This window comes from Solanum pennellii, chromosome 9 (assembly GCF_001406875.1).
Source record: "Solanum pennellii chromosome 9, SPENNV200".
NCBI lineage: Eukaryota > Viridiplantae > Streptophyta > Magnoliopsida > Solanales > Solanaceae > Solanum > Solanum pennellii.
This window is the reverse complement of record NC_028645.1, coordinates 65737897-65751975: the sequence shown is the minus strand read 5'-3', so window position 1 is coordinate 65751975 and position 14079 is coordinate 65737897. Positions and strand designations below refer to the sequence as shown.

The window sequence follows — 14079 nt, the reverse complement described above, 5'->3', positions numbered from 1 at the left end:
GTATTGTAAAGTGACTCTTAAAATGTGATGCTTAGTCTAAATGTTTCCTTATGTGCTTCTAAGTTTTTAAATGTTGTTCTTATGATTCTAATATGATTTTAAAGATGAAAAGATACATATTTCCGATAAATGTCCGTTTTCAAGATTTTAAGCGTTATGCCATACTTAGTACATGTGGTTGTACTAATCCATGCTTTTATCTATATCTATAGTTCTTGGTAGGTGACGAGCTTTTGGGAAGGAAGACTTGGACCATAGTATCATTCAAGAGAAGTTGAAGTATGTCCTCATTTGACTCGAGGGCATATATGTCTTCTATGTTTTTATTCAATGTATTGTAATAAACTAAGTATTTCTATATTAGTATTGAAGTATAGGACGTGTCCCAAGTATTCTTTTGTCTTAAGATGATGAGATTTAGAATTAGTATTTCCTATTGCTTTATATGAAAGAGATTTTTAAAGACTATGTTTTGTTTTGTGAAAAGTTGTAATTCCGCACTACTTTTCACTATGTTTATGCGATGAATGATATGTGAGGGAATGTACAAGACCTCCAAAAGGTCAAGTAAGACGGTCGCAATCCGAGATTGCCCCTAACTTATTGGGTGTGATTTCGGGATGTGACACTATGCTTGTGATACAACAATTCGGGTTGGTGCAGTGATATCCACTGTAACATTTATTGTTTGTCATTTCTAATAATCAAAAATCGATACGGTCTTACTAAGAAATAATTTATAATTGCAAACTTCAAGGAGTATAAAATCACGAAGATTTTTGTCTCCACCAGAAATACAAATTAATATAAAATATATAATTTCCTTAAGATTGTTGACAATCTGTGTTTAAAAAATAAGAAATTACTTGTTCTCACAAAACTTTGCAGAAACATGAAGTAACGAAAGTTTACAGATTCAATACGAAAGATGAACATAAATTGAATAAAAAAAACTAAAATTTGTAACGTACCAGAACCTGGAAAAAAAATTTGAACAGAAAAATATCAAGTCCACTGAATTCACAATGTCCCTTTAAGAAAATTATTCCCCTCTAGTATCCGAGGTTTGATTTGGAATATGTCCTCCCAGGATAAAATGATCTCAATATCCAGCGTGTAGATACCAAAAAATCTGATGTCAGCGAACCACTCAAAAGCAGCAAAGTACACGAAAATTTTTTTGTGCAGAAGAAGAAGAAAAAGAATTCAGAAAAATTCGTACGAATAAATGATTTTTATTGGCAAGAGTAACATGTTCAAAAAAGTTGTAACCCTTTCAGAATCCGCACGACCATTGATGAAAGTTTGTAAGCTTTCAAAATGGTCATGGTTGTTCCTGAAAGTTGCAAGCTTTCGAAACAAACATTTCCAAATGGTGGGAAATTCAAATAAAACTGGAAAAAATTTAAATAAAAAAGGTCGTGCGGATCCGAGTCGGGTCAAGTTATTCAATAAAAAAATTGAAACAATTCGATTAATCTTAACTAAATTATTTAATACATTCCTGTTATCAACTAACTAATTTAAAAAGTTTTGCTCATTTAATTTAATTAATTATATTAATAATTAATTAAATAATTAAAACAAACTTTGTCTAAAAAATCTCTCGATCAATCATTTTCCAAAGTCATAGCCGTAGCCGAAGCCGAGCGAGACACGACGACGCGAAGGGTGTCCCTCTTTCCGACCTATTTAACAATTAATAGGTGTGTTTCCATATTTAAACTCTCCTAGCTATTTTTCTTTCGACCACCAATGAGGGACAAATCATTTTCACTAAAGCGTAAGAGCACTTTTCAAGTTCCCAACTTTTCAAGTTCCTCTCTTTCATATTCCCTCCATTTCCCATTATTTCTTGCTACATAACCAACATAAATAGAGGGATTTACTCTTATTTTAATAGAACCAAAATTCTGAAGTACTTCGTATTCTTCTTTTTCACACTTAAATATTCATGTATTTTGTTCCTGTTAAGTGGCTCACTACATCATATTTTTTTGTATCAATACAATGGTGAATAGAATCCTCGTATCTTTAGATGATCTATTCCTTTAAACCCTAGGTACTAGAAGGGAATAATTTTCTTATGGGTACACTATACACTTAGTGGGATTGATTTTACCTCTTCTGTTTCATTCTATTGATATATATCTTGGTATTTTTTATTTACTCTCATTATTCTATGTGTGTGTTATTAATTGTTATTTTTGAATACATCTTTTAAGCTTTGTTGTTTATATTTCTGCAAGTTATTGTTATAAGTATTTGTTAGGAGAGTTAAATAACACACATTAATTAAGTATCGTGCATGTTTTCTCTACTAAAATTGTTGAAGATACAATCAAAGAATTCTTTAAAGATCTCTACTACTATATCTTGAAGATAAAATTCAAATTTGGTATGTCATTGTAAGTACATAAAGACCTTAAAACAATTTGTACTACCATGTATTGAAGATAAATTTAAATTTGATATGTTATTGTAAGCATGTAAAGACCTATAAAACTTGTTCGCACCTTGATGTGCGATGTGAATCAGGAAAAGAAGACAAGAACAAATAATTTTTTGACATAAGCTCAAGGATGTGCCGAATGACCTATATAGGAGTATGACTAGACTGCAACCTCTTTTAATCCTAAAGACATAAATAACTACACAATAAATTAATTTCTCATATTCAATGTGAAGTATGGAAAAAGTTTTCAACTTTACTGCAAGTTGTAAATATTTTATGAAAGTGATAGATGTATTTCTGGACATTGTGATTGGAATAGAAGTGTAGTTTTTAAATGAACTTTAACACACTGGTCTTGATTTTTAAAAAAAAACACTCAAACAAATTCAATAGTTTTTTGTAATATTATTTCCATTCAAGTATATTTAATAAGTTTAATTGTTCTCCAATATGATAGATGCTTCCTTTAATTTTCATTTTAATAATTACTTATGATAGATTTAAATGAAAACTTCAAATGATATATGTAAAGCAAAAGGTAGGGTTGAACTTTTTACACGTTAAAATTAGAATGTTTTTTCATTTTTTCAAACTTTACAGTTTATTTATCCCTTCAGCAACAATTATTTTTTTTTATTAGAATAGTTAATATTATTGATTGATGTTCATTTGATTCCTCAAAAATATCAAATAATAACACTTCGTGTCAGCAAAATGATAAATTATAAAATCAAATTAAAGAAATTTTATATATTACATAATATTAATTCCCATGCGAGGTGCGGGTAACTTTATTAGTTTGATTTAAAATTGTCCATATTATTTTTAATGGAATGATATATAATTACACAAATTTTTATCATTCATTTTAGACCACAAATTTTAAAAGTTTTCCTTCCATTTTTAAATTTCATACCGAGTCAACTACCTCACATAAAATGAGAGGGGGGGGGGAGTATATGAGATATATTTCTAGTGTGCAAAAAAAAAAAATGATGCCACTGGATATTACTAGAAAGCATATTTCGAAAACCTCTTTGCATCTTTTGTTGTAAAGAAATATAAGTTACATTGAGAATTGGAAGAATCATTTAGTCTGTTAAGAGTAAATCTCTTCAAAATGTTTACTTTTGCAGAAGGCCATGTATAATAATCCTCATATAATTTTCTTGCAATATGACCCATTTGGCCATAATAATTGTTCACTTTTTTTACAAATATAACTTTACATTGTATTTGAATAATGAAAATCACCCAAATCCTTGTTTTTTCTTTATTGTTATTATTTTTAATTTGAAGCCACCTTGTAGTGGTGGGGTATTTTCTAACTTGGTTTATTAGATCTTAATAATTGATTTGTTTCCAAAATAATTTACAAATAGACTATGATCTTATCAGTAACATTATCTATTATATTTCACATAGTAAGTTAATATACGAACAGATCTTAAAATTTGATTTGTTTCCAAAATACAATCACAAAACTACATCCAATGGGAGAAGTATAAATTGTGTTGGAAACTCACAATGAAAAAAAAATAGATGAAGACTAACCAATATACACATTTGGTATGTGAGCAAATTTGTGCCAGACCTCTCCAATTTCCCTCTCACACCGCTTTGCCACTTCTGGACAGCCAGTTACTCTTAAACTTGTGAGGTCTATTAGGTGTTGCAATCCCTCCGATAAACATTTTAGCATGTTACAGTGCTCAACAACTAACTCTGTGAGTGAAGTTAATCCTTCAAGCCATTCCTCAGGGAGACTCTCTAGTGAGTAGCAATAATGAATATCCAGACACTTCAAATTATTGAGACTAGCAAGGCTGATAGGCAGCTCTTTGAGATTCTCCAAGTAAGAGACACTCAAGTATTTGAGATTTTCAAGGCTTTTGAACATCTCTTGTAGTAGTGAAGTCGCTGTGTGGTTACTGAAAATCTTGAGGGATAAAAGAGTGCTGAGATTAGATATGGAGCTAAAACCTTTTGCATCTGCCTCCACCCAAATTTCTAATTTCTTGACCGAAGAAAGGGTCGTAAAAACAAACATAGGGCAATCCGAAATTTTCATCTCTTCAAGCACGGGGAATCAATCTTCTCCTTCCTATTTCTACAATCTCTTCAGATTACAAAAGCCACCTATATGAAGTTATTTCAGGGATGGAAACTTTCTTCTTGTAGAGAATCCACAATCTTCAACATACTCCACTTCCATAGACCCGTCTTGTAAGTCTAGACTTTCAAGACAAGGCAGCTTACCATAGGGTGGTGAGCACGAGCAGTTTTCACAACCATGAATTATAATAGAGACAAGATTATTCAAAACTGAGTGATTCATCAAGTCTAGGAGACAGAATCCACAAAAGTCAATGATTTCTACATATTTCAGATTGGGATGTGGTTTGAGGGCTTCAAGCACTTTAACTTCTTCGGATTCATATCTGCGTGGTCCATCCCAACTCATACTTAAAGAGTGCAGATTGATAGCAAAAACAGATTCCAGAACCAAAAATAGAGAAACAGAGGCCGTAAACGTGGAAAAATTTTTGCTCGACTGATATTCTTCAATGCTGCTACTGCAGTCTTTTTTTATAGCAAAATAAAAAACAGCCTTGGAATAAAATTAGGAATTAGCTTACAAAGCTTTCTCCTATAAACTAGACAACAACCCACGTATAAAAAAAAACTCCCTAAAGACCAGGACAAACCTATTAGATAAGAGTCTTATTTACTATCAGCTCTTAGTTAACTAACAGGACTCTTTTAAATCTAACATCCTCCCTTAAACTGAAAGCTCTTATGCTTAAGTGTAACTTCAACTTCTTGAAATCTTTCATAGTTTCAATTCCAATAAACCTCCTCAAATTTTGGAAAGGAAACAACCTGAGAGGCTTGGTGAAGATATCTGTCAGTTGGTATTCACTTCGGCAATATTAAAACTCTATTGTTCCTTCATCGTTGAGATCTTGCAGAAAATAATACTTCACGTCTATGTGCTTGCTCCTTCCATGTAGCACAGGATTTTGATAGCTTGTTGGCTGAGTTGTTGGCGCAGAAAATCGTAGTTGCTCTTTCTTGTTTGAATTGTAGTTCTTCAATAATTCTTCTTGACCAAACAGCTTGACAAGCACAAGCTATAGCAGCAACAAATTCCGCTTCAGTACTCGATTAAGTGACAATCTTTTGCTTCCTAGAAGACCATGAAACAGGCCCCGTGCCTATTATATAAACATAACAAGAAGTGTTCTTTCTGTCGTCTTGATCTCCTGCATAGTCGTTGTCCGTAAAGCCAATCAAATCTGACTTTTCTCCTTTTTGGTAGAAATTGCCAAAATCTTTCGGTCCTTGTAAGTAGCGAAGAATTCTTTTCGCTGCTAACAAATGCATCTCCTTTGGACTCTCCATATATCTACATACAAGACTTACTGCATACATAATGTCGGGTCTTGTGGTCGTTAGGTACATTAAACTACCCACAATTTGTTTGAGAAGAGTGCTATTCACCTTCCTTTCTCTTCCATCTTTGTTTAGTTTTAAGCCAAACTCAACTGGTGTGTTTGTGGGATTATAGTTCTGCATCTTGAACCTGTCTAAAATTTCTCGTGCATACTTCTTTTGGGAAAGTAAATATCCCATCATCAGATTTCACCACTTCTAATCCAAAAAAGTAATGCATATTACCAAGATCAGACATCTCGAATTCGTCCATCATATACTTCTTGAATTCCGCAAACATGGCACTACGTTCCCAGTAAATATAAGATCATCAACATATAAGCATACAATAAGAATTTTTGCATCATCCCCAATCTTTACAAAAAGTGTATGCTCATATGGACACTTTTGAAAACCCATTTTCTGAAAATAAGCCTCAATGCGACTATACCAAGCTCGGGGAGTTTGTTTTAGTCCATAAAGGGCCTTCTTTATGCGATAAACTTTATGCTCATTTCCGACCTTAACATAACATGGTGGTTGTTCGATAAATACCTCTTCCTCCAAATATCCATGCAGGAAAGCTGATTGGACATCCAACTGTAAGATAGGCCATGAATTTTGAGCCGCCAATGCAATTACAATTCTGCTGGTATCATGCCTTGCAACTGAAGCATAAATTTCAGTGTAGTCCACACCGTACTCCAGCTTGTGTCCCTTAGCCACCAATCGCACCTTATATTTGTCAATTTCTCCATTTTCCTTGAGTTTCGTCTTGTAGACCCACTTCAATCCAATGGTTTTCTGCTTCTTAGGAAGATCAATAAGCTCCCCAGTATCGTTCCTCTCAATAGCTTCAATTTCAGCATCCATCGCCTTTCTCCATTTCTCTTCTCTAACAACACTCTCAAAAAACTATAGGATTGCAGTCTGCAACAATGCAAAATGAGTAATTGTATCATCATTTACCTTAATTCCTGTTACCTCATAGTCTGACATCCATGCATTCCTTCTTCGAGTACGTCAAAGTGATTGAGTTATTGAATCATTTTCTTTCAAAACTGCTGAAAAATTACCACCAGGTGTTTCTGTAATTTCAGCGGTTGTTGGAGCATAATCCTCTGAATTTCCAGGTATTAAGGCCGGATCTTCGATTTCATTCTAAAATAGGAATGGGGTAGGTTGCTGCATATTCGAATTCCAAGTAGTTTCTTCATCAAAAACAACATCTCGACTGCTCACAATCTTTTCTGTTTGTTGATTAAATAACTTATATGTCTTGGATGTTTCACTAACATCAAGAAATACACATTTTTCACTTTTATCATTGAGCTTCTTCCTTTTTCTCATCTAGGACATGTGCATATGCAATGCACCCAAAAGTTCGAAAGTGATCTACAATAGGCCTTCATCCACTCCACACCTCCTCTGGAGTCATGTTCTTAACTGAAAATGTAGGACTTCTATTCATGGCAAAAAACTCTTTTTTATTCTTCCATTTGCCAACAAACTCTGAACAATATTATGGATGTTTCTATTTTTCCACTCCGATACACTATTTTGTTGTGTTGTATAAGCTGTTGTAAGATCTTTTCTAATGCCATCAGATTTACAAAAATCATCAAAAACTTTAGAGCAATACACGCCACAACGATCCGTCTGAAGAGTCTTGATTTTTGTTTCCCGTCTCATTTTGTACATGAACCTTGATGCTTTTAAATGCTTTAAAAGCCTCAGATTTTTCATGTAAAAAATAAACCCATGTTTTTCGAGAAAAATCATCAGTAAACGTAATAAAGTATCGTTTACCTCCATTAGAAACTGGTTTGATTGGTCCAAAAATGTCTAAATGTATTAGCTCCAAAACATCATTAGCTTTCCACAACTTTCCTTTTGGAAATTGAGAACGTTGTTGTTTGCCAACAACACATTCCTCACAAACTTGCGATGGAATTGTAATTCCAGCAAGGCCTATCACTATATTTTTTTGGTGGAGAACTTTTAATCCCCCAAAATACAAATGACCATATCTAATATGCCACAACCATGACGGATCTCTAACTTCTGCTTTCAAACAAAAGTGACTATTATGTATCTTCAATAGAAACAACCTGTTTGAACTCATTTTCACAATAGCAATAGCTCCTCTAGTAGGATTATAAATCTCACATGCACCTTTCTCAATAGTTATAATATATCCTTTTTCTTGATATTGACCAACACTTAGCAGATTGCTTTTCAAAGCAGGAACATAAAGCACATTTGAGATTGTTTCTTCAAAACCATTCTTGGTTGTAATCTTAATATCAGCCTTCCCAATTGCACTCGCAGTGGAAGAATCGCCAAAACTAATTGTTGAAGGAATGTCTTCATTCAAAGAAGAAAAATAAGACCTACTTACACACATGTGATTGCTATAGCCCGTATCCAAATACCTAACATTTTGTTCAGGTTCCTTCTCTCCTTGGACTGTCATCAACAATGTCTCAAATTCGTTACTTTCAGCAAAATTTGACTTCTCATCCTTGTCATTACGCAGCCTGGTATAACATTCAAACTTATATCGACCAAATTTATGACATCGATATCATCCTACTTTGAATTTGTCAAAATTCCTTCCTCTGCCTTTACCATGGTCATCATTGGGTCTAAAATTTTTGTTGTCGTATTTGTTGCCGTCATCTATATAACCTCGATCTCTTTTTCCTCTTCTTCTTCCTCTACCTATACCCCTTCCTCTAAAATTTGAGAAACGACTATTAGTAGAAGCCTTCAAAGACTGCTCTTCAGAAGATGAACTGCGGTTCATTTTTTGCTCATGTACAAATAAGGAACTTTGCAATTCGTCAAGCGATAACTCGTCGATATCTTTTGGCTCCTCAATGGAGGAAATGACATAATCATACTTCGGCGTCAGGGGGCGCAATATTTTTTCCACAATTGTGACATCAGTCATTTTTTCACCATGAAATCGCATTTTGTTGCTAATCTCCATTGTTCTATCACCGTAACTCATTACAAACTCTCCTTCCTTCATCTACAACATCTTGAAATCTCGTCTCAAGGCTTGAAACTGTTCACGTTTCACTCAGCAGTACCTTGATACTTTTTTTCAACGAATCCCAATTATCCTTAGAAGTTTCTTTGCAAAGAATAGTTTCTAGGAAGGGACGATCGATAGCTTGAAAGAGATAGTTCTCTAACTTCAAATCTTTCAACTTTCATGCTTAGAACTCCTCCTTTTCAGAATTTGTTAATGCTTCGCCTTCCGCCATAGCTACGATTCTGTCCTCGACAATAGGCCAATATTCCTTTGACCTCAAGAAGTTGTCCATTAGCATACTCTAAAGGTCATAGTGACCATCAAAACGCGGAATAGTTGCTTGTAATTGCTCTCTGAAGCCATAAGCTAGTAATATTTCTCTATGTTTTTTTTTATTTTTGGATCTCATTTGGCTCTGATGCCACTATAGCAAAAACAGATTCAAGAAGCAAAAATAGCGAAAGAGAGACAGTAAACGTAGAAAGAAATTCGCTTGACTGATATTATTCAATGCTGCTACTGCAGTCTTTTTCTATAGAAATATTAAAAACAGACTTGGACTAAAAATTAGGAAATAGATTAAAAACAACTTCCTAAAGACTAGGACAAACCTATTAGATAGGAGTCTTATTTACTATCAACTCTTAGTTAACTAACAGGACTCTTTTAATACTAGCATATATTTTCTTTTGCAGATAAATTGGCTTCTTTTGCCTCTGTATCGTCTTTCACTCTCTCAAGATGTTTGATTGAAATTGCACCACAGAGGTTAAATTTCGTAGTTCACCAAGTTGGTAACCTTTCCTCTCGCCTACAAGAAAGTAACTTAGTGTCTTAACGCATGTCAATAATCCTATCCTTGGTTAGAAGTCAATGGACAGTGATCAAGTACAAGATTCCGGAGACTACCAAGCTTGTTTATTTGTTTCTGCAATCAAGAAAGTGACTGACAATCATATAGATCAAGAGTCTGCACTTTTTGAAGCTTGCACAGCCTCTTTGGAAGACTACAAATTTTAATACCAGACAGGTCAAGGTATCTTAAATGTACTAGATCTCCAATGGAAGATGATAACTCTTCGAATTCTGAGTTACTTAGATTAAGCACCCTTAACGAGACAAACCTATTCAAGAGAGAAGGAGAGTAAGAAGACACCCCTTGCAGAAACCAATGGACATCATATCATTGTAATCTGTTGCACCATGGAGGTTTAAATTTCGTAGTTCACCAAGTTGATAACCTTTCCTCTCGCCTACAAGAAAGTAACATAGTGTCTTAAGGCATGTCAATAATTCTATTCTTTGTGGCATAGAATTCAATGGACAGTGATCAAGTACAAGATTCCGGAGACTACCAAGCTTGTTAATTTATTTCGACAAACAAGAAAGTTACTGGAAATTATATAGATCTAGAGTCTGCAGATTTTAAAGCTTGCATAACCTCTTTGGAAGACTACAAATTTTTTTACCAGACAGGTCAAGGTATCTTAAATGTACTAGATCTCCAACGGAAGACGATAACTGTTTGAATTCTGAGTTACTTAGATTAAGCACCCTTAACGAGACAAATCTATTAAAGAGCGAAGGAGAGTAAGAAGACACCACTTCGCAGAAACCAATGGACATCATATCTTTGTAATATTTTACAATGAACATCATATCTTCATCATCTTTTACATTAATTTGGCGGACACTTCTTCTTGATGCGCTTGCTGAAAACATAGATGTAGCCAAATCATGGATGAGATCATGCATGTTGAAATAAGTTTTATGAGATTTGACTTCAATCTCCTGGAAGAAAGACCTAAAGTATAATTCATTCCATACTTCATTCCCCACATCCTCTAGCTCCATGTTTCCTTTTGAAAATGTGCTAATGCTAATGAATGTGGTGATAACATGATATGATGCTAATGTAAAAGATGAGACCAATCTCAAATGAGCCTAAGTAAATGTTACTAAAACATACTCACCTATGAGAGTGTAAAGTTAATGAAGAGACCAGTCTCTATGAACACTCTAATGAATGTATTGAGATAACACACTTAATACTAATGATGAGATGAGAAATCATCTCTTGAGCGATGATGTCCTCATACTAGAAGCCAGCTTCCATGATGTATGAGTTTGAATGTAATGGAACTTTATACGGAGCACCGATAGGCTAGCGATGAGCGGTGATGCCTTCTTTCTGGAAGGGCGAAGGTTCACGTCATTCTCATGAGATGAGAATGTCCGGCTTGTCAGGTATGGGTCTCCATACATCTCCTAGTCTTTGAACCTATACTTCCAATATAGGGATCTGGCGGGGTTAAATTCCCATATATTCTAGCATATTATTGAGTCACTTTAGCCGGTGATTCCACCTCTTTTTGGTGTGGGGGACACACTGGATTTCATGATGCTCACATGATCTATGTTGGTTAAAGTTAAAGTTTCCTACGAATGAAGGAGGCCAGCCTCAAATGATGCATATAATGAAATGAATGATACCAAAGGTGTTAGGATAGGATAATCAAATGGTGAATTAGATACAAGTAATGACATTAGGTCATTCTTGGTCATTGCACAACGAACCCGATGAAAGTATTAAAATACATCCTAGGTATAACTGGTGTTTACACTGGGCCAAGAATGAAATGAAATGGAGTACGTCTGAATGAACAAAGCAGACTCTGTGTTTGCTAAGCCATACTCCCTAGTTGAGGTCCCATATGTTGATCCCTCATTTCTGGAAAGTCTTAATGTTCAGCCCATGATTCCAAAGGTCTCCTGGCATATGAATCAATGATATGAAAGATGTTATGTTCTCTATGTGATATGATATGTGAAATATGTTATATGTTTTTTGAAAAATAATAAGTTTGATGATGTATGTTACACTCATGGCATGACTTTCCAAATCCAAATTAGGCAGGTCCATTGACTTTTCTAATCCATATTTGGAAAGTTCACTAACTTTCCTAATCTCAATTTGGCAAGTCCACTGGCTTAACATTCCATAATTTTCTTGTTAGGAAAGAGCTATTCTTTCTCATGCATGTCCTTGGTGTGTGCCTGCATATTCCCATAGTTAGTACAAGTGTGTACTAATTCCATACAAATATCTACTTTCAGGTGCAGGCCAGAGGTGGACGTTAGATCTTAAAGTACGACGTTGCAGCTATCCGGGCGTGGAGCTTTCATCCAGACTTGGTAGGCCCTAATACTTTCGAGGCTGTCTACTGTTATTATCTAGCTTTGATGTAGGCTTTAACTAGTGGAGCATGTCAACTAGTGTTTCATTTCCCATTTCATTTCAGACTTTGTATTGGTGCTATTTTGGCAAGTACACATTTAATGAAGCTACAAACTATTTCTTTCATTTGATTATCTCTATATTAGATCGTTGATTTGTGAGAGCCTATAATGTTTAGTTTAAAAATTTTACAATGTAGTAAGAAGACAAAAATTTCAAATTTTCCGCTAAAAGTAATGTAGATGAAGTAAGAATAACGTACGTAGGCTTGTCTGCGACCTCTGAGAGGTCAACGACGCCGGTCTCGTCTGGGGTCTAGACTCTAGTCGTGACAAAGTTGGTATCAGAGCCCTAAGTTAAATTTTGTGGAAAATGAGTTCACATCAACCACATTGAGTAGTTTCTATGTCATGGTAGTGAAGTACACCACTATCCTAGGTTAGAGACTGCATGATGCGTAGGAAAAATTTCACTTCTTCTGATCTTATCGTGTTTTTCCTAATTTCTGAATTCTTGGTGTTATGAATGTGTCTAACATCAATACTTGTTGTTTTCAGAGAATGAACACTTGCAGAACTAAGGGTCTGAGAAGGGGAGGAGCAATAGCTAGGGGTAACAACAATCCACCCCAGACTCCAGCTGAAGGAGTTGCCATGCCAGTCAACCCAGCTCGGTTGACTGATGAGGAGGTGAGGGCATCTCTAACCCACATGGCACAGGCCATTACGATGTAGGCTCAGGCTATGACTGCCCAAGTCAACCGGCTGGATGTTCAGAGGAAGAACCCACTGGTTCACAGCATGGATGAAAGACTATGAGATTTCACGAGGATGAATCCTCCTATATTCGCAGGGGCTAAGACATCAAAGGATCCTCAAGAGTTTGTAGACAAGGTGCATATGATCCTTGTGGCTATGGGGTCAACTAATATTAAGAAGGTTGAGCTGACTTCCTACCATCTCAAGGATATTGCAAAGACTTGGTGCAAGATGTGGCAAGATAGTCGTGTCTTAGGTGGAGTGCCTGTCACGTGGGAGCCGTTCAAGACAACATTTCTGGAGAGATTCTTCCCCAGAGAGATGAGGGAGGCCAAGGTTGAGGAGTTCATCAACCTTAAACAAGGCTCTATGACGGAAGAGAAGAAAGTGGAAGCGACAGTAAAAAGCTCCAATGTTGAGGCAACTGTTCGTCAAAAGAAGTTACCACCTCTGTTTCCATAAAGACTAATAAAGCACAATGAAGATTAATGCTTTGATAAGTTTCTCGCTCTCCTTAAACAGGTTAACACTATCTTGCTCTTGATTGACATTTCCCAGGGCATTCCGAAGTATGCTAAGTAAGTGAAGGATATAGTGGCTAGACCGAGGAGACTCATAGAGTATAAACTTGTAGCACTTACGGAAGAGTGCATCTCTAGAATCCAAAACAGACTGCCCCAAAAGTTGAAAGATTCGGGTACTTTTATTGTGCATATTACTATTGGGCAAAATGTTCATGCCCGGGGGTTGTGTGATTTGGGGAAAGTATAAATTTGGTGCCCTTATTTTTATAACTTAAACATTGGTTGGGTAGTCCAAAATGAACCACTATTATCCTCCAACTCGCAGATAGATCCATTGCTAGGACTGAGGGGGTAGTAGAGGATGTGTCAGTGCAAGTAGGTTCATGATTCTTTCCAGTAGATTTTGTTGTCTTGGACTTTGAACCCAATCATGAATTCCCATTCAATCTGGGACATCCTTTCTAGGCCACGAGTAGGGCACTGATTGATGTAGCAGTTGGCCAATTTGACTATTGGATACTTGTTAGTACAACCAAGTAAATAAACTCTAATATTCCCGTATGTGACATAAAACCACTCCAGGAAACTATTTACATGCTTAATACAGATGCACGGGCGGACAATAA

The 14079-nt window shown here is 35.5% G+C and overlaps 1 pseudogene; it reads right to left on the bottom strand.

The window, feature by feature from the left end:
- Positions 1–4004: 4004 nt before the first annotated feature.
- On the bottom strand, positions 4005–12895 carry LOC107030291 (annotated as a pseudogene).
- Between the last annotated feature and the right edge of the window lie 1184 nt (positions 12896–14079).